Here is a 22,192-nt window from a genome sequence, read left to right as displayed (position 1 = left end):
TGTATGTGTAAGTTCATACATTGTTAATGCTTATGTGAGAAACAGGGTGAATCATTTTGACTAACTTTGCATACTAAAAAACTGACTGTGTATTTTGTGACATGTTATTTTTATGAATTTACATCAACACTGTTTTTCTAATTGAGTTTTCATAATTTTCGGAATTTTTAATATCTATCTGAGGAGACAGTAAATTAAAAATCGCAAAAAGTGAATAGTGTATTCTTTTAATAATGTCAAATCTATTATCAGATCGTTTCTTGATTTAAAACACGATTTAGCAATAATTTATAACACACAATAATTAGAAAGAAACCAAGTTTACTACTGTAGCTATAAAATTATACCTGTTTGCCACAGTTTATAGATACTCACGTTAAACAGAATATCAGCATAATGTGTTCCTAAAAATACTATCGACAGACTGACACGAATATAATTTATTTTACACATCTAATTATGAACCAACGTTTTTCAATTTAACATATTCTCGTTATTTTAGCGACTGTGAATGATTTAAGATTATTCGAATATGGAAAAGTACACAAGAGCTGTATGCATAAAGGAACGGATACCTTTGTGGAGGACTTTCTTCGGAAACTGTCTTGTATTCAAATTACACAAGGGAAACGACGAAAATCAATCATGCAGCCAGCTCCTTCGCCTGGATTCGAACTACCGGTATTCAGGTCTTAACCATTCGGCCATTAGTGGGAAATGTAAGATTAAAAGTCACGGTAATACTTATCCACGTATAACAACACAGTTGAGCTGAAAGATAAGGGTCACCAGGGCGAATAAAATAATTCTTTCGAACTAAGATAGCAAATAAAGAAACTTTTTTGGTTCCCAGGAGTTCTTTATAATCGTGATTAACAGCATATATATATATGTAATATTTTAAGGCGTAGTCGTGCTGGCTGAGTGAAAAAGGCAGGAAGAAGATGTTGACAAAACTAATTTCGGCGAATCACCACCTTTATTTTTTAGGCACACCAGAATCATTTCTTTATAGACAATACAATACATTTTTTTTTTATCATAGTTGAATACAATAATTTTTATGTACACTGGTTTTAAAGTACGACGTTAAACATCTTAGACAGGAAAGCATAAGCAACGGGGAGATGTTGGCAGGGCAGAAGTTAAGAAAAGGAATGACGTAGTTACTTGTGAAGCAGTAGTTATTCTAAGTAGGTGCATAAGTATAAATAAGCTGCGATTAGTTAATATTAGGTTTTTGTTCCCTTTTTCAAGCATCGTTATGTAACTTGGAAAGATCTCGAATTTGGGAGAACAGATGAATTTAGGGGGAGAACACCAGATTTAGAATAGTCAGTTCTAAGGTTGCCAATCATTTCTTAGCGTAGCCATTGTATTTTACTATATCTTACACACACATATATATATATAATATATATAAAACAGTTTAAAGTTCTACTCTGTCATTTCGCTGTGAAACGATTAATAAAAGAATTAAAACAGGCGTACCAAACTGTATATGAAAGCTTGCCACTTCAAGCACACCATGTTATTTAATGCTTGAAGAAATTATTTCGATCATTCCAATTTGATGATTACGAATTATTCTTCGCGAGATTTATATTGAGTACTGGTTCATTTTCACTATCTTCAGAACAGCCAGAATATTAGCTACACCAAACTACTTCATCATTCGCAGATTTTGATAACTAGAAATCAATCATGAATTTCCAGTTTTTCAATTAAATTAACTGAAAGCAAGAACGGTTCTGGCGTCAAATCCTTTGCAGATAACGCAGCTTTTGATATGTGATAGGAGGGAAAAAAAAGGTTTGTTTGTGTGGATATTTCTTACAGTATCACGTGCTGGAAATTACTTCTATTTCAGTCAGAAATAATGAAGATTAGAAAGACTTTGCCTTATCTTTTAATACTAATTCAGAAGTCAAACAACAAAAATCAGCGTTATATTCACAAAATTTTTGTTGCTTGACTTCTGAATTAGTATTTATTCGGCGTGTTATTGTGTCTTAATTATCTTTTAATGCTCGTAAGGTGTATTGAAATGATAATACATGTAAATGAATTTTCCGAGGCTAAATTTTACAGAACATAAACTTAAAGTCAAGAAAGTTAAAACAACGATGTCATAATATGAAGTTATTCACATTAACTGCTGCGGCATAGCAGAAAATTAATTTATATAAATACAGGAGCTAGGAGTTAAACCTAACGCTGATATTACCGATATCTTAAGTACTCTTGCATCCAATAGTTAAATTCATTCAAAGCCCATCGAAGCAAAATTCCAGTACTCAGTTTTTCAAAGAAATCATAATTTCAGAAGATTTCTCAAGTGCAATTTACTCCAGCACTTTTTTGCAATGAAACTGAATCTTAGACTAGGAAATTCTAACATCCATGTAACATTTCTAATCTAAAATATCGTGTTCTGCTAGGAAAAACCTCGTCTCCATCTTGCACCAAGCAAACAGTTTTTACCGCTAACAACATAAACTGCAACTAAAATTTCAGTGATATATTTACTTGTAACAGAATAGAGGTAACATTGAAACAATTTGCTATTAATATTTTTAGAACTTCCACAGTTTAAGAACGTAATTTTAGAATTTCCATAGTTTAAGAAAGGTATTCGACTCTTGAATCACTCTGCATATGCATGTAGGTTCGTCATGAATCGCAGCTATGTATGTGGGTCACGAGGTTAAAAAGTCTGAGAATCGTTGATCGAAATCGTGGCATATCATAAGATTTCTAAAAGAATTTTGTATTATGAGTACTTTGGCACATAACATGTAAACAGACAAGAATTTTTGTTTCACAAATTGGCGCGTTTCATAACTGAAAACAATTTAATTTTAATATATTGCATAAGAAGAAAATTTTAATGTTTTTTTTGCCTTTCCATCTGAACAGATGGATATCAAAGTGAGATATTAGACCCAAAAAAAGAGGTTTTGTGATCAACAAGAGATACAAACTACAACTGAAAAAACGAATGAGAAAATAAATGATGGTAATTCTCAATAGTGAATACTGCTAATATTTCTGAAATATCTCTCGAGGAATAATTGAGTTGTAGCATGTTGTACCTAAACTAAATAATATGTAAGACCGGGACAAGGCTGGGCAAGTGAGACACTAGTCTCAGATGAATAACTATTAGAGGTATCAACTTAGCTATAAAAAGTTAGGAACTCGTTTAAATAAAGAGGTTATGAATGCTGAAATTCAGCTTTACCTTTATTCTCGTTATTTACAATAGATGTCGCGCTAGAGGGATGGTGTTTAATACTGATGTCTGTTTACATTCTCAGAAATACTGGTGAACTTCAGAGACAGTCATCTTATGGAGGTGGTCGCCATGAACGGGTTCATTGCAGTTAATCTGATAACATATAAGGGATCGCATAATGCATTGTCTAATTATGTCTATGATTTACTGCATTGTCTCAGGTGAAAAAATATTCTAGGCACATATCTGCGACACACATTCGCCTTCTAGTTTGGAAAGTCTAAATTTCAATACCGTAAAAGAGAAATTAAAAAAGAAAAAAACATCGAAAGTGTTAATTTCTTTAGTTCAAACATCATTGAACCGTTAATGATGATAATCTATCCATTCGACAACACAACGAATGTTAAAATTCTTTCAAATCCTGCGTTCCGTGTAAGATGTAATGAAAGTTTCGCACGACTAATGTGTAACGGAGGATTTGTTGGGGAAGATAAATCATCATTCAAGCTCATCAAAGTGCGACAGTTAGTTTGAAGAACAGCAGTTGTTCAGCCACAGATGCAACAGAATTTAAAACCGAGAAGCATCGTGATTTTTCCAGAAGAATTTCGAAACAGAAAAGTATTATTCAACATTTAAGTCTTCCTAAAATGATTATTATATCCATGCGTATAAATGACAATAGGTCAGTCGTAATTTCAGTGCTCTGAAGTTTTGCCGAGTTAATGAACAATTAAATCATCATAAATAAAATTAATCCCAAAATGTAATAAATCGTAATTAAATACTTTGTCATAGATAAAATTGATTGCAAAATAAAAAGTCTCAATAAAATTATAATATATAAATTACCAATCATCTGTAAAAATGTATATAATCTTCTCTCGGATAGAGTCAAAATTTCTCGCATATCTAAAATTGCTTCATTAACGCTGAGAAACTCTAGCCAATCTACGTGGATTTTACACCTTAGATATATTTAATAAACATGTTATGCATCTCTTAGTGGAAATGCTGGATGAGAAGCCTAACTCAACAGGAGATCTGAAACGACATTTTGCACATCATTTTTATTACATAAGTACTTCTAGGATAAACTAAGGGCTAAATATTTCTTCTAGCTTAAGTGATCATAAAACATTTCCCTAATCATATTCAAGACTACTAAAAATGAACAACACCCTATTCAGAGGAGGCATGTGTGCTATAAACATACGCAAGTCGTTTTCAAAGTAAGGTCCATCTGTGAATAAATACCGCTTGAAATTTCCCATGAGCGCGAGAATGAAAGCGCGCAGTTTTCTGGCGATACGTAAAGTATGCGCCACTTGCATTCACAAAGTCAGTTTCTACGTTTCGTAGCGTGAGGTTAAAGTAAGAAAATCAAGCGCCAAGCCGACAATAAATAACGGTTAGTCATTCGGGCTTCGTGAAAATAAGAAACATGAATGCTGCGGATATTTATCGTCAGATACCTGAAGTGCAAGGCGATACTGCAGTGAGTAACAGTAAAGTGCAAAAAATAGGTGCGCTCCTTTTCACGTTACACAAGGAAAACATCATGACCAAGGATTATTTATTACGGAGTGCCCATGGATAAAACTTTCGCATCATAATAATAAAATAGTGAGCAGAAATAGGATAAACATATAAGCAAAATGTAAGGAGAAGCTAGAGAAAGTCAACATGACTTAAGAAAGTTTAAGGAAAAGAAAGAAGTTTTAAATAAAAAAAAAAATATATATATAAAAGAATGATTTTTTTGGTAATTTTACATTTATCGATTTTTTTATTTTGCCGTCGCCACTATAGCATTCCTTCCCTCAGATAGATAGTACTTTTATGCTTTGCCTTAATCAATTGATCAATTTATTCTATGAAGAAATGCAAACGTAAATTTAAAATTCTGCGTTAAAATCTTGGGGGAATAAAAGAAACGGGATTTACTTTATGATACATATTAAATTCCGCGATAAGTTTTAGCTAACTTAACATAAATTTATTTTTTTATTCGAAAGAATTCATCAGCACCAAGAAACTGCTTTTTATATTTGAATTTTTCCAGATTCACAGCAGAAACGATACGAAGTTCTTTAATTATACCGAGATGATTGTCGTTTTAGAAAACTGTCATAAAAGAAATTAAAACTTTCATCAAATGAGCATGAAGTTCTCATCTGTATGTACTAAACCTGTCTGTTGTCTGACTTGTAAACAGAAATTAGCGCAATGAAGTATCTGTACTAGCACTTTTGCAATCACTCCGCTCTTTTAAACGCAGACCAACCTTGCAACGCGGCAGACCAGCAGCAGACTCGCTCTTTGAGAGATTTATTGCTGTCGGCGAGTAACAGCTATAAAACTTAGAAAAAACCAGACGGATCTGACAGCCACCGTCATTTAAAAACTAGATATTTTCAGGAAGTTTACATCATGTATGCTCACTTTAAAAAAGTCTGCAAAAATAAATTAATAAAAACCATACATAATACCCTTCCTAACAATAGTTTTAAAATGCCATTCAGTGTTCATTTAACGTCACGCAGACCTGCTTACAGTAACACAAACGTACGGAGTTTTAAGCCTACAAATTTTTTAAACTTATTATCGAACTTCTACTTAATAATTCTTTTGAATGTGATAGATGTCTGATGCTAATGGATGCATAACAAGCAATAAGTTAGAAAATTAATTAAAATTAGTTTAATTAAAATATAATACTAGATAAATTTATCGAAAATGACATTTTATCTTTCTATTTAAAAAAAGTAATTTTAATACTGTTTCTTTCAGTCATTGAAATACAAGTAAATACACGGTTGAGAGTTGTCATTTGTTGGAACATTGCGGAAACTCCAGCAGCCACGTTTAACGACATTCAGATGTTTCTTCTTCGTATAAATTCATGCTCTACGCAAATTACAAGTCTAAACTAATGTACGAAACTGATAGACAGAGCTGCGACTAAAATATTATTTGATACTAGAGGATTTAGCACGAGTTCGACCCTCGCGGATGACTTGGTTGCATGGCCATTTTCGTGTATTTCGAATATGAGCCAGTTTATCTTAGAAAACTCTCCAAAAAGACAAAAGACATCTTCCCTTTTAGGCTTTAATTATATTTGACCAAACAAGAAAATAATTTGATACTAAAATGTTTTTGAACAAAACGCGGTAAACAAAACGCGGGCAGCGATTACACACTTTTCTTGAAATTTAAATCTCTCTTTCATTTGAACGCTGAATGTCCGTGTTTCCCAGGGTTATAAGCAGTTAAGCAAGACTTGTAATAAAGGCGTAAGAATGAATTGCGCTGTTGTGTTGTGACTTATCTCACTTGTCTGATAGTAACATCAGAACAAGCCTAAAAAATTCAACGTGGCAAGCACTGCAAGATTGCGCCTGCCGTTGGCAACAGCCTTGAGCAGGACACAGGTGAGAGTACGACTTTGCTGTGTTCCGTCCCAAATTTTGATGGAGAGTACACAGGGGGGGGATTCCGAGGGTCTCCCACCCCTCTTTCCCTACTACTAACCTCTCGAGAGGACTTTCGGCTCGCCTCATATTTAGATTGCCCTCATGCCGCACAGACACTACACATTTACACACATCCATGCCTTCTTCGGTGATGTCCACTTTCATCCGTAGAAGCTGAGTCGGAATGGAAAATAGTAGTTTTTTAGCCGAAAATTCTCCTCCCTTTAGAAACTTAAGAAATCTCCACTTAAGGTCCCCGAATGCTTGAATTCTTTAGTTTGGTTCATATTCTGGCGATAATTTGCTAAACTTGGAGTATTAATGAGTAGCACTTCTTCCTTCGAGACAGTAATCGAACAACACTGAAGTACGTTTCATATGAATTTGATCATGTTTAAAATTAATTATAATTTAAAATTAAATAAAACATACAAGTTAGTTTTGTCATATTCTTTCAAGCATGAAATTACCCAACAGTTGTAAAATAAAAGTTCCCATGGATTTGAGATTGATTAACAATAAACTGTAATTTAAACTTAAATTGAAAACAAAAGGCTTTCACACAGATTCACTTAAAACTGAGATACAGCAATACCTTGGCATAGCCTGGCTAACCGGTTCCGCCATTATCCCACACTGTTTGAAATCGAACTAACTGAAAAACTAAATACCCCCCAATTTTTTTTCTTCCTGTTTTTCCAACAAATAAAACGTAATTTTTTTTTGAAACGTAAATTTTGAAAATATAACGCTGATTTTTGTTGTTTGGCTTCTGAATTAGTATTTATTCGGTGTGTTATTGTGTCTTAAATAAAACGTAGTTTGTGAATTCAAATGTCTTTATTATGAATAATTTTTTAAATGCATATTCATCGCAACTCACATTTCATTGTTTAAAAATTTCAATATAAGATGTCTGCGGATATTTTGTTGGCCTTCAGTCATTTCTCTGTAGCAATGAACTGTACCGCTTATCGTTAAATAATTGTAATTGCCGCAAAAAGATAAATTTTAAAAGCAAAAAATGAGTTTGTGATTAAAAAAGAAATACTTCAAATAAACTGACAAGGATTTAACAATTTTAGAATTGCCCATGACGAAAAGTCTGCAATAGAATTTTGGGTAAAGTGCAGAATCCCCCCCTGCTTGACGCGTTTTTAAAAATTGCACATACTCGGTATCCATGTACACATCGACCTATTTTCACTTAAAAAGTAAAAGAAAATTGACAAAAATCCAATTGTTTTTACCCTTGTAAAAAAACGGCAAACAAATAAGTGGGCGATTCTGCACTTTATCGAGAATTTTTTCAAAGAAATGGCAACATTCATTATAGAAAATCATGTTTGAACAACCAACGAGATGAAATTACGCTTTAGCGACAACTCGGTAGCGAAATAGCGATGCAGGATCCATTCAGTTATATTCAGCAATTTTTATATAAATTATAATAATGATCTGAAATAGTTATTTACTCTTATGCTTCCATTCAGTCATATTTAGCCTTTTTATATAAATTATAATAATAACAAAGTAGCATATGAAATTAACCTTTCATCTAAATTAAAACATCAATCTTAAATAGTTATTTACTATTATACTTCTTTTCTTGCGTTAGGGTTGCCGCAATTATTTTTGGCAGCATTGGCATCAACAATAGTTTGGCGATTTTTTACGGCCCTCAAAACCGAATGGTACCAAAATTCGACTATCAAATACAGTTTGCTTCGCTCACTACTATCTATAACTATATTCATCCATGATATAATTCAATAAGATATATTGGTAGAATGTATTATTAACGTATATGTTTTTTATGCTGTCACGATAGTTAATGTCTATTCTAAAAACAATTTGCCCAAAGTATAGAAACGAAATTTTTTGTCTTTTGTTTATTACTTTGACGGTTTAACGCGCTGTACGCATTTTGAATTTTATATTCACGTAATAATGTTAACGAAAAAGTAAGTTACTGATGCATATAAACAAGCATTTTAACGCGAAGGGATTCTCGTTAAATTTTAATTATGTCTTTCATAAATAAATTTACTACTTATTACGAAGTGAGCCGCATGCAGCTGTCCAGTTTTGCTACAGCAAATTTTGATGAAGTATAAAATTTCCGATAGCATAGCAACAAATTATGATCAAAACTTATGAGGGCCTCGCATTTTAAGTTCGTTTGTTTAATAGTTTATAAAAAATCACCTATCTGCCTAAAGGGATGATGCTTTAGTGGAGGACCTTTTAAGGGAACTGGCTCGCATTCGCGTTACAGATGGAGCAAAGTAAGAAAACTCCTATGCTACCAGCTAATTCAGAAGCCTCGTATTATCCGAAATGATAAAAATTTTAATAAACTGAAACGCAATTTGGGAAACATTGCTCTTACAAAATGTGTAGAAAGATAAGTCGACGTTATCGCTTAGCAACATATTTTTATTATTAACTTTACTACTCAGCTTTTCGAGTGGCTTTCTCATATTATTGGAATGCTTTGTATAATTAATTAAACGACCTTTTTTTTCTCTTTTCTGGTATATTAACATTTCATACATAATTTCCTTCTCCCGAGATAAACAAGTTAGTTTCAGTGTTTTTAAAGCTTTAAAACTATTCATTAATGCTGATTGCTATTTCTGTGCCAAACGTTGAAATATCAAACATGAGACTGAACTGAAAAGTCAGAATGTAGCCATTTGCCATACATGTTATGCTTGTTGCTTCATTTCATTTTAAAATAAAAATTAGAAATCATAACACACATCAGTGAATCAATTTTTATATTTTCTGCTAGGAAATTTAATAACCGTAAATTAAAATGAAAGTACCATCTTCCAAGAATAAAATTAGAAAGCTTTACCTTTTTTTAAATAGTATTTATAAGACAGAAATATCAACCTAGCTGAATTAAATAATTACTTTTAATACTTATTAAGGAAGGAAGTTGTTTATAAATCCATGCATTTTAGTTTTCCTTAATTTAATTTGTCTTTAAAATCAAAATTACAACAAAGAACATTTTTAGTCTTTCAAATTTTAAGTTTATTTCAGTAGTTAGTTCTTAAAAACGATCATATCTAAAAATTATAGTGTATTCTGAGTAATTTCGTTTAAAATATGATCGAACGGAGGAAATGTTAAGTAGCCTGCTCTATGGAAGTTAGTGCTAAGAATTAGTATGCTAATTTTGGCAAACGGTCGTCAAAATTAAGCCAATTTAAAGCCATCGGGCTTAACGCCCGAATAAGGCCGACAAATTTGCAAGGTCTTGGCTAACTGGGGAGCGTTTATTTATTTGCACCCTCCTTCGTTTCCACTTCTGTGCGAGGGCAAGAAATTTCAGCTTAAAGTCCAGGATTTTCCCTTTCGGCTAATCTTCCACCGAATAAAAGGACACTAAACCCCTTCTTCGGGATTCGAACCCCAGCCCTTCGGTACGGCAGTCGACGTCGCTAACCATTATTCCGGTTGGGCGGCTGAATGAACTGTACAAAGGCATTGCAAAAATAAGACAGTTGTATATTCCAATAATCAAAGACTATCTATAACTATATTCATCCATGATATAATTCAATAAGATATATTGGTAGAATGTATTATTAACGTATATGTTTTTTATGCTGTCACGATAGTTAATGTCTATTCCAAAAACAATTTGCCCAAAGTATAGAAACGAAATTTTCTGTCTTTTGTTTATTACTTTGACGGTTTAACGCGCTGTACGCATTTTGAATTTTATATTCACGTAATAATGTTAACGAAAAAGTAAGTTACTGATGCATATAAACAAGCATTTTAACGCGAAGGGATTCTCGTTAAATTTTAATTATGTCTTTCATAAATAAATTTACTACTGAATAAATATATTAAAATGAATTGAATAAATATATTAAAATGAAAATATGAAAATTACTGAATAAAGAAATATATATTTAAAGTCTTTAAAGAATATACATAATAATTACTGAAGCTAATCTTATGACGATTAGTAAAATTAATGAAGTTTGCTTTCAGGCTTAAAAAAAAAAGAGGCGACACTGGGACTGATATGACGTAACGTGTTGTTATGTCTGAAGTTGGAAAAAAGGTATTCCGAGAACAAAGAGCAGGGAAATTGATGTAACGCTTCGCATAACACTTTAATCCCACCTTTCTCCCAAAATAAATTAAAATTTTAGTCTACGTGGAGAATTCTGCGCCTGCCTAGTATTACGTCGGTATTTCGGGGAAGGATATTATTTCTTTTCGTTTGGTCAATCTCCAAGGTTAGAAATTCTGTTTTAGTTCTAGTTAGTATTTTTGCTATTTTCGGAGGGCGTGACACATTTAGTTCCTTCGAATCCAGTGTGAGGGAGGGAGAGGTCAATGTCCAGCCACCCTTAACCTACCTCCCCCTCCCCCTTTCTGTTCGCGTTCTACGACATGGTCCGTGATTATTTCGTATTCCTATTTCCAGCCCGTGTAGTCATTTTTTTTAATGCTATTCTTGTTTGCATTTCCCAGAGCATGACGAGGATGTATTCGCGGAATCCAACGGTGTTTGGTTATCCAAGGCGGGAGAGTGTGTAATTTTTGCACAATGCTGTCTGATGTGGAATTATTTTTAAGCTTCATAATGCATAAAAAAGCACACGGAACATTAAATCTGGATTTCTTGGAAGTTTTCAAGCTGGTTGGAAAGTCATATTTGAGCAGCACGTGCGGGGCCGAATGAGGTTAAATAAATATTAAAATTATCGCACAACAGAGACTGTACATTAAGTTCGAATAAATTAAAACGTATAATATTTCATTTTCCTTCGCTTTGCATACTGAACTTTGACCGGGCTTTTTTTTTTTTTTTTTCCTTTTTATCTATTTAACTATTTCTAAAGCAAAGTTTATTTTAATTCAAAAGATTGTTGTATAATGCATGCAGTTATAATATTAATAGAGGTTTGAATCTCGCGAACGGGCTGGCTGCATGGGCGTTTTCGTGGTTTTCCCCATGTGTAGTCCTCCACGAAGGCATTCCTCCCCTTAGGCAGATAGCCCAGTGTGCTTTGCCATATTCTCAATACACACACACATAATATTAATGGATACAGCGTTTAACTCATTATTATCATAATTGCGTTATAATTGCACTAAACGATTTGTAAATAGCTTAAGAGTGTTTATACAGCGATAAAAGCAAGAGTCAGACCGTTAGTTGTAGATAGCGTAACAGCGACTGAGTTTCTCTGAACACTAGTAGCTCGAATTCCGGCAAATGGACTAGCTGCAGGGACGTTTTCATCCTGAAATGCATTTACACTTGCTAGGTTTCCTTAGAAAAATCCTCCACGAAGGTATCCTTCCTTTTAGACAGATAGTTGTAGTGCGCTTTGTTATAGTCAAATAATACAAGCCAATGCTCTCGAAGGTATTGTGCCAATCCATATCTCCCGACAGTTTTCTGCGCCTAGAATTTTTTCGGAGCTGGATTTTTTACATCTGAAATACCTGAAGCGCAATCTTCCCAGTTTTGGAAAGCCCTTACGTTACCACGCAAGTCATCCACGCGACCTTGCGAGTGATGCCACTGTATCAATCTAATAAGAAATGGCTGCAACTTATTTTGAAAATGAAGCGTAAATGGTTACCAGCGAAGATATTCCGTTGGCATCAGTTGTACCGTTATTGGCGACTTTATCGTTTGCGCCGGCAAAACGGAAAAGTACCAAATCTTTATTTTGTTTATAGCTATATAATCAACATAATTTTAAACACATTTAATTTGCAATATATCCAGTTGATCGGTAAGAACGTTGTTAATGTTACTGAAATTAATAAAACACGTTTCGAACACATGTACTGCGTACATAGGTACAGAATCATCTGTACTCTCCTCGCCCCGTTGGCTACCCAGCGAATCACAGGGTTATGTTAAGAATGTGGGTATATCTAGAGTCTAGAGGCTAGCAAAACACTCGCATAACATTTCCTCAGCATGGCTATGTAGTAGATTAATAAGATGATTTTTGATTAGAAACGGAAACGATCTATCGCTTACTGCACGAGGAACGTCTCGAACTGCACTCAAATTCCCAGCCTGCAAGTGTTAAAATAACCTCTAGGTTTTCCAGAATTCTCTATTACACGACAGTGAGCAAAAACATGATGCTCGATTTGGACCAATTTATGTATAAAATAGGGTAGAGATAGATGAGTGTCATTCGCTAGGAAGAAATAACATGTAAAGTTACTGCTTAGTTCTGTAAGGAATTTTTTCTTTCCTTATTGCGTGCCTTCGTAGTGTAATTAGAAAGACGTCCGGCTAGCATCGGGAGGTCTGGAGTTCTAAAACCCGCAGAAAGCATTGGTGATTTTTATCATGTTTCTTACTACAAAATGAACCTAATGACTCCACAACTCCTAAAACTAGTTGGTCTTCTAGCTAACACCTTATCAGGCGAATCAAAATAGTTTGCCAAAGTTGGGTTAAGAAGTGATCAACAGTATCCTTTTTTTACTTTCCCGTTTACGATATCTTTCAGGGAGGAAAAAAATCTGGAGATCAGGGTGACTACCGGTCCATTAAAAAAATGCAGTCGCCGGTTTTACTGGAGTTAGGCACTCTCATCTAGTCATTGACGATGGAAAATTATTCGGTGTTTGTCTTTTATTATAAAAAATAAGTAATCCTAGAACACCGTATAGAAATTAACACTCTGCCGCAAGAAGACGAAATCGGTAGTGATTTTGAGATATCGGTGTAACATTATGTAACAAAACCATTCTGAGGTGGTTGGTGCGAAAAAGAGGAAGATCTGATGCCTGATCTTATAACCTTATGTTATAAGGTTTTTAATGTTAGGTACCTGTTTTACATATAGAGTAAACAGGGATCAGATATCCCTCCCCCCCCTTTTTTTTTTTCAGAAATCAAAATTCTTGGATTAGAATTTTCGTTAGAATGAACTGGTATTTTCATTGCAAAAACTGGCATTTGGATAGTTAGATTCGGCATCCTGTGGGATAAGTAAACAACTATCCAAAAAAATTACTCCGACGTTATTCTCTTATGTCGAATTTTCAGCATTTTAAAAATTTTTATATATTCAAGATTTTTACATTTCTACTACATTACTGGTAAGGTCTCAAAAATATCGCAATGTTCAGACGAAAAACATCGAAGTATGAAAGAAGATGAAAAACATCGTAAAGTTCAGAGTGTATTTAGTTACAAAAATACGAGGTCTGATACAAGCATTCTGCAGGCCCAAACTTTGAAAAGATTCCCCAAAGTCAGAAATTTGCATCTGCACCCTTCTTGCCGCTAAGTCTTCAATTATTTATCTATCAGGTATTCGATCTCGAAATTTTCGGTGAACAAAATGTGCACACAATATAATGCGTGCGCACCTTACACAGTGTGCATATAGCGGCCGAATGGTTAAGATTACTCTTCACGGGTTCGATTCCCGGCAATGGAAAAGGTTGAGCGCATAGGGTTTCGAGGTTTTTCCCATTAATAATTTGAATATGAGCCACATTCTCCTCTACATGGGTTTCGCCTTTTTACGGCAGATAGCTGCTCAAATACTTTGTCATAAATTAGTAAACTTAAAGCTACTCTTTTCCAAATTTTCAGCAATTTCAAAGTGTGGGTTTTTGCTGAAAGCTAATACGCAATCGATGACAAAAGACCCAAATTAGCGTGTAAAGTTTTCCTACCCGTATATTTACACAAGAAATAAACTGAAGCTCTTGTGATCTTGAAACATAAAATCAGTACAGCAGATTCTGCGAAGTTCTGTTAAGTGTTAATGAAAAGAATAATTAGAGAAAAGAATAATTGGCCAATACTCAAATTCTTTTTTAATTGAGGAATTCAGGCCGCGAAACGTTATATATTAACAACTTGAAGTTAGCGGAACGATGAGAAAAGTGGTACCATTTAAACGTTTGCAATAGTGGATTCAAGTACGGTATTAATTGTAGTAGATCAGGAAATGGGACTTCTGTATGCTGTTGGATGAGACTTTACTCTTTTTTTACTTATACTTCTGAAAAAAACGAATCGTGTTCTTGCCACCGCTAATCAAATGCTGATTTTTACAACATCAGCTACGCGGGAGGGGGGATTCTCTACAGAGACTTATCGTGCTTGAAACTAGTCCTACATTTTCCATACAAAATAGTATTATGAAAGTGCTTCTTATTGCTGTTCCATTGCAATTAAAACATCTAAATTATTTTTAATTCTAGAGTATTATCTAAATCATTTTAGAAGCAGTCGTCTATAGACTTATCCTTAATAAATGAAACTTTCTAGCAGCATTTTTTACTTGTATATTTCTAATTTTTGAAGGCACGGACTGCTGTCAGGTTAATGAATTTTTAAGCACTGCTAACAAAATAACAACAGAATCCTTAAAATAGACACAGTAGTGCTCATATATTTAGTTAAGAAAACTTGCTTAGAGGACAAATCTGGCATAGTATTTCTAGACAAAATATTAAATTTCACTTGAGGGAACGGTTTTGGAGTTAGAGGGAATTTAAAACAGGACTGTATTAGTATTTAACTGAGAGAAAGCATACGAGGTCTGTCTGCCTCTCCATTTCAGTGTTCACCGAAAGCACCCTGAGGAATGAAATTCGAAGGCTTCGTGCCCCTTCTTTCCCTGCTACCAGCCTCTCATGGGGACATTCAGTTCGACGGATTTTAAGCTTCCCCATTCCCCAAGCATCTATATTCACAAACATCCATGGATTATTTGAGGTTCGAATGACAGCCAGCTTTCCCTAATTATCATGTCGACGGGATGCAGACAGAGAATTTAGGAGAGGAGCAAGAGTGCTAATGACAGCAGAATAAGTATCAAATACTGTTTTTCATTTCCTAAAAAATGACTTTACGGAAAAGCGTAATGTTTTAAAAAAGTTAACCGTATATGCAGTGCCAAATTTTGATCAGATGTATAATTCTCGATTTATCACAGATTGATTTTCAAATGGCTGCAGTAGGAGAGACAGACTAAAGCATTCATTACAGCTCGTTATGTCATTACTTCCCCAAAATGTAACAATTCGCATATATAAAACTCCATAAAAGTCTGTTTATACGAGTCAGTTTCCCTTAGAAAGTCCTCCATGAAAGCATTCCTCCCTTTAGATAGATAGCCCTCTAGTGCTTTGATATAATCAACTAAACCAAACCCAAAACCGTAAAAATCCGAAAGTGTTTTTTTTTTTTTTTTTTTTTACGTTTTTCTAAAAATCTCGCTGTTAAATATTTGACTCAAAGAAAAAAGAACGCATATATTTCAGTTGTTTATGCAATCTGCGTACTAATCTGACAGGTGAATGAAAGTGAAATCTACCTTTAAGTAATCAGCAGATATAGCTTCATTTAGAAAAATTTACCGCGCACAATAACTGCATATTTATCTCTGTGTGTCTCAGAAGTGTGTAATTTTCCGACGCTGCAACTTTACGATTTATGTCGTAGGTTGTGGAAATAGAATGTTTTATAAAATTACCCACGCGTGACGATAGAAATCTTCTCCAGTCGCCAGTGAAGCGATGATAGTGTTATTTGTTTTGTCTACCAAACAGCTTAAAAAAAAAAAAAAATTAAGGTAGAGCCGCGTCAATAGGTAGCGGATAAATATCCATTTATAGTTGCCTACATATGGTGCACTACATTTGCGATGATGCAGTTTAGTCAGACGTTAATTTAGTTTGGTTTAATTCTTTACGGCAAAGCACTCGAGGGTTATCTGCCTAGGGAAAAAGATGCCTTACTGGAGGACTTTCTAAGGAAAACTAGCTCGTGTACACGTCACACATGGGAAAAACACAAAAACGCTCATACAGCCAGCTTGTTCACGGGATCTGAACCTCGGACCGAACTATCATTGTTCAGCGACTTTACCGATCGGCCGCTCGTGAGCCGCTTTAATTTAGTTGCTAGCAGGGATATGTGTACACAAATTCTGGTGTACTACAGAGATAAATTTGACACTAACGTAACGTAAAATAACGGAAGAATTTTAGTTATTAATCTTTAAAAAATTCAAATAATTTATTTTCCTTTATTAACATTACAAAGATTCAGCTTAAATAAAATGAAGTTGACGCTTACGTTAACAGAGTAACATTGATTGTGATTTAAAAAAAAAAAAAAAAAACCAAAGCTTTAAGCAAAACACATTTAACATTTAAACAGACATAAAATACATACGTAGTTACATACATATCAAATGCAAGTTAATATTTATTAAAATACAAAACACTATGTACAAACATGTGGAGACTGGCTAGATTTATTTAAAATATATGAATGATTAAGCGCAAATTTCAACTGTAGTTAAAATAGTTTTAATTAAATTACGAAGCAGAAGTTATCTAAGAAAAATCCAGGGGAACAAATTTGTCTTTTCCTTTACTTGCAGATTATATACAGTAATTTTATAATTTTATAAGTTCCAGATATAATATTTTACAGATATATATCCGAAATATATTTGTAAGTATTTTCCTAATCATAAACCTAAAATAGGTAAACGTAATAGAAACATCCTGGCTTCATGTTGTTTCAATAAGTTGAAAAATAGTGACACTGTAAGTTAAAAAAATTATACATATATTGTTTTACATCCATTAACTATGAAAATAATCTTGATAAAAGAAATACATTTTTGAAATTAAAATTCTTATAAATTTATAACAACTTATTTCAGTTTTAGTTTTTTTTTTTTTTTTAATAATCAAAGAAGATCTTAAACAAATGTATTTCATATCTTCATATCTGTAAAAGTTACTATATTAAAACAATTATCCTCATTATCCTATTTCATATGAAAGATTTATTACCATAATTACCCCTCCCCCAACTTATATTTTACAAATATTTGCACTTAAATATAATTAATTGCTTTATTTTTTACGCCTGAGAAAAGTTCAGAGACCATTACTCCTTCGCCGAGAGTGTTCTAGCGAGGTCTCTTCAGTGTCTACTTGAGAGTGTTCAGAGACTTTACTCCTCGGACGCTGGTGGGCCCTTTATTAAAAGAATAATTAAAATGTTAATTAATAACAAAATATTCAATTCAGCTGCGTAATAACACGTTCCTTTTACTATTCGAATAATCATTACATTGCAACCAAGAGTGAAGTAACTATCGGTATATTTCATGAACTGAAATTTGCTTATATGCGTAGTCTAGTTTACTTTAAACATTCTGTCTTACAAACTGTGCGAATTTTTAATCAAATGAACTTAATAGCTGCACGAGATACCTATTATCATTGACTTCTGATATCTTAACTGATAAACCAATTTTACTGGAACTTCAAGGAAACGGGCGCAGAAAACCAAACAGGACAATTGAGATTTGCGCAAGAGAAAAGCAATACGGCTAATGATCACCGACGGGATGTTTCGTGAATTCTGATGTTTGAAAATCGTCCGCGAATTACTTTCGGCGAATGCAAACTGGCCAAACACATTATACTTCATTATAACGCGAAAAGCATTTTGAATGTAGAAAAATTCGCAGATCGGATGTTGCAAGAGACACTTTTTTTAAGAATTGGGATCTGATTGTTAATTTTCATCATACCGTTAAATTTTCGTATATTTTTACCAATGATAATAGCATATGTGCAGTTGTTTTGGCTTTGTTTGCTTGATTATGGGCAAAGCATTCGAGGGATATCTGCCTAAAGGGAAGGATGCCTTCGTGGAGCATTATCTAACTATATGTGCAGTTGGAAAAACACCGAGCGCCTAAGTTCGTGCGATTGCAATGAAGTAGAAGTTACTACCAGCTGATAGATTTATTTCTTTATGACGCTTTATAAATTTAAGAATATACTTATTCGAGGCCTTTAAATTCTATTTAAGGCAAATTTTAAACACCACAAGCATTATTTATTTTAAGCCCGTTCCTGTTTATCAAAAGTTTATCTTGACCTGGTGTCTAATAGCCACAGAAAATTTGAAATGTGTTCTTCAAGCAGCATATCCCAAAGTTTGATGTTAAACACATTCTTAGCTGTATTCATAAAGAGACATGTCCCCAATCAATGCTGCTTGGAAGAAAACGATTTATGTGCCTTTTCTAACAACAAATGCGAACGATACGAATTCTTTCAATGCACATTTCAGCTCTTTCATAATTCGTAAATTATATGAAATACAGATTTAGATCTTGGATCTAAATTTAAACAAGCATGATAATAATATAAGGTTGCTCGGAGAGGGGAAAAAAGCGAGAACTTCTAAAATTTCTAATTTGATTTTCCCGATTATTCTCTAAACTCGGGATGTTCAGGAAGTCTTTTTTTTTTTTTTTTTTCCTCCAGAAATTACAATTTCTTCTTTAATTTGATTGCTAGTGATGGAGTGTATAAGACCTCCGAATGCTTGCTGTTCTATTCAAATTCGAAATCCTGACAAACGGACTATTTGCAGAGCTGTTCTGCGGTTTTCCCTCAGTATCAGTATCAGTATCAGTATCAATCTTGCCTTTTAGACAAGAAGAAAGATGATGAGGACTTTGGCGAACGCCGTTTCCTCCCATTCGTGAGGGTTAATATTGAAATTAACAACAAACGTTTTTACAAATTTTTATTAAACATATACAAACATCCATGCCTTCTCCGGGATTCGAACCCGGACCCTTCGGCACGGTAGTCAGCAACGATAACCACTATACCGGTTGGGCGGCGGTTTTCCCTCAACAACCTTTAGGAAGTCTTCCATGAAGGCATATCCCTCTTCTTAAGAAAGTCGTGTGTTTCCCCGTGTTCAAACAAACAATTATACCTGCTACATTTCCCCCTCTGCTAATAAACAAATATTATACTTTAATTGTCAACTGCATTTGAAAACACAAATTGCTAATAGGATTATTTATGAAAAAGGAATGTTTGTAAAATCGGTACATAATTGTCAATTTTATACTAATTTAGTGGCACATTAGGCAAAGATAGTGGTACATTAGGCAAAACTTTGAAATAGTGTTTTAATTAAATCATATAAATATATAAATTTAAAGCCCTGTTAGGGGCGCCCTATAAACCCTGTAAATTTAAAGCCCTATAAACCCTATTAGGGGTTTTTCTCCTTTTTTACCACGTGCCTTCGTGATGTATTCGGAAGTACGTTCGGCGGCTAGCATTTAGAAGGTCAGGATTTCGAATCTTCGGGAAGCAATGGTTCGTTTATTATGTGTCCTGCTTCAAAATCAACTAATGACTCTACATCCCCCTAATTTGGTTAAACATACACAATGTTTTTTCGAAGTTCTTTTACTAATGCTGTTACTTTGTTTATGAAACTTACTACCAAACTAATTCATTGTTACTGTGCTCTGGAAATTTCTGTACACCGTTTTATGTACATTTAATGAATGGCATAGAGATATTCTCCACTAAAAACAACTCAAAATTAATTCGGAAAAGACCGCAGCCTCTAAGCTATACAAATTAATTGATCTAAGGTATCATTAATTTAATTATGAATGAAAACTTCTTTTTTTATTAAAGGCCCACCAGCGGCCGAGCGGTAAAGTCGCTGAACACAGGTAGTTTGTCAGGGGTTAGATTCCCGGCGAACGACGGACGTTTTGTGCCGTTCGCCGGAAATGCATGGGCGTTTTCGTGGATTTCTCCATGTGTAACATGTATACGAGCCGCCTTCCCTTTGAAAGTCCTCCACGAAGGTCTCCCTTCCCTTAGGCAAATAGCCCTCGAGTGCTTTGCCATAACTAAATTAAAACAACCAAAAAAATAACTTTCCTTACTAACATAGCAGCATGGCACAATATGTACTAGAAGCTGTTTATGCACTTAATATAGTCTTTTTTAGGTGCCGAATAACTAAGTTATACGTTCAGTAATTATTTAAGTGTAATATTTAGACTCAAAGTCTTAAAAAAAATCTAACTTGAAGAGAATTACAGCAAAATAATTCAATATAAATGCACTGTTTTTGCTATATATTGCTAAGGTAAGGACAGTTTCATCATCACAAACTAGTAATTAACTAAAACAGCTATAACTTCAGGTAATTATGACAGCCCTTCAGAGATAGGGGGGGGGAATTGATGTCTAAATATTTTTGTGTAAAGCTTTTTATAGCTCGAACACGACACACATTTTTTTAGGATTATTTAATACAAAATGCTTGCCCAAATTTATATGATTCTGAATAACTGAAATTTCATTTTTATATTCACAGCTCTAAAAGAGGACAACTGGCTTGTATCAATAATGTATTAAATTCATGATACGAACATTCGGTGCATGCGATTTTATCTGCGTACAGTTGAATGTAATAATTACTATTAATATAGTAATACGGAATATACTAATATTAATAGTAATTATTACATTCAACTATACGGAATTTAATACTATACGGAAATTAATACTAAATATCCTATTAATAATTAAAATGAAAACAATAGAAGTAAAATTAACATTTTATTAATTTGCAACCGGATATAATAAGCTAAATTTTGGAGCTGAATTTCGTGTTTTCCATTTCATTTTAATTGGGAATCCTCATTAAATCATCAAATATTTCGGAAGCTTTTAAAATTATTGGTAAAAGGAATTACTTCAAAAATTGCAATACTAGAAGTAAGCTAGCTGTTTAATTAATAATTGAAATGCCTAGAATTAATTAGACGGCTCAAAACTGCATAGTTTTTTACCTCTATTCTGAGGCATTTCTTCTTTCCTTTCCTCAAATAAACATATCAGATAAAACAATGTGCAGAACAAAAGGTTTAACAAGTAATAAATCAGTAGAGATGAATAAAAATGTCACAGATTGAGGAAAATGAAACACGGGAACAAATATGCAGTATTTACTGCATGCGCCATTTCTTTCCCATTTCTTGAAATGTCTCACGGAATAAACATATTAATTTTGGAATAATCGTGACTTTTGTCCGTGAGAACCCTGTTCCACAGTTTGTTCGTTCTTATAACAAAGCTTGTTATTATAACAGGGGGTTTTTGAAACTGTCTCATAAATATTTCCTAATTTAGCATGATTTCATTGCCAGACAGCCGGTTCCTCTCCCGAAAAAAAAAAAAAATAAATAAAAAATAAAATAAATAAAAATAAATAAACTTTCGTACGCAGAGCTTTATGGTATTTTTCTATAGAATTTAAAACAGTCAAAAGACCTACAGAGTTCTAAAGAAATTTGGAATGTTTTTCTTAGCTCATAAATTTTGAATCTTTGTAAATAGCTTTATGACAAAACGCGAAGTTCTTTCTTATGCGGTGACCATCACGGGTGGCCATTTAAGTATTTAAACTACAAGAGTTAAAAATCAGGTAGTTCCGTCGTTCTCAAACGATAGCTTTCCAATTAACAACAATCGCTGATTTTATTTCGCAACCTAAAAACTTCAAAACTCCTTTATACTTTACTGTGAAAAAATATCTTTTTTTACTTTTAATTTCTAAAATATT

The 22,192-nt window shown here is 33.6% G+C and overlaps 1 protein-coding gene across 3 annotated transcripts in view; it reads right to left on the bottom strand.

Annotated features, from left to right (window-relative positions):
* LOC118183175 (uncharacterized) overlaps positions 1–22,192 on the bottom strand; it is a 228,045-nt gene that overhangs the window by 145,959 nt on the left and 59,894 nt on the right. The gene's annotated exons all lie outside the window — the stretch shown is intronic.

This window comes from Stegodyphus dumicola, chromosome X2, assembly GCF_044657685.1.
Source record: "Stegodyphus dumicola isolate Sdum_Otavi_A_Nest chromosome X2, ASM4465768v1".
NCBI classification, from domain to species: domain Eukaryota; kingdom Metazoa; phylum Arthropoda; class Arachnida; order Araneae; family Eresidae; genus Stegodyphus; species Stegodyphus dumicola.
Note: the sequence above shows the minus strand (reverse complement) of the source record. Positions and strands in the feature narration are given on the sequence as shown.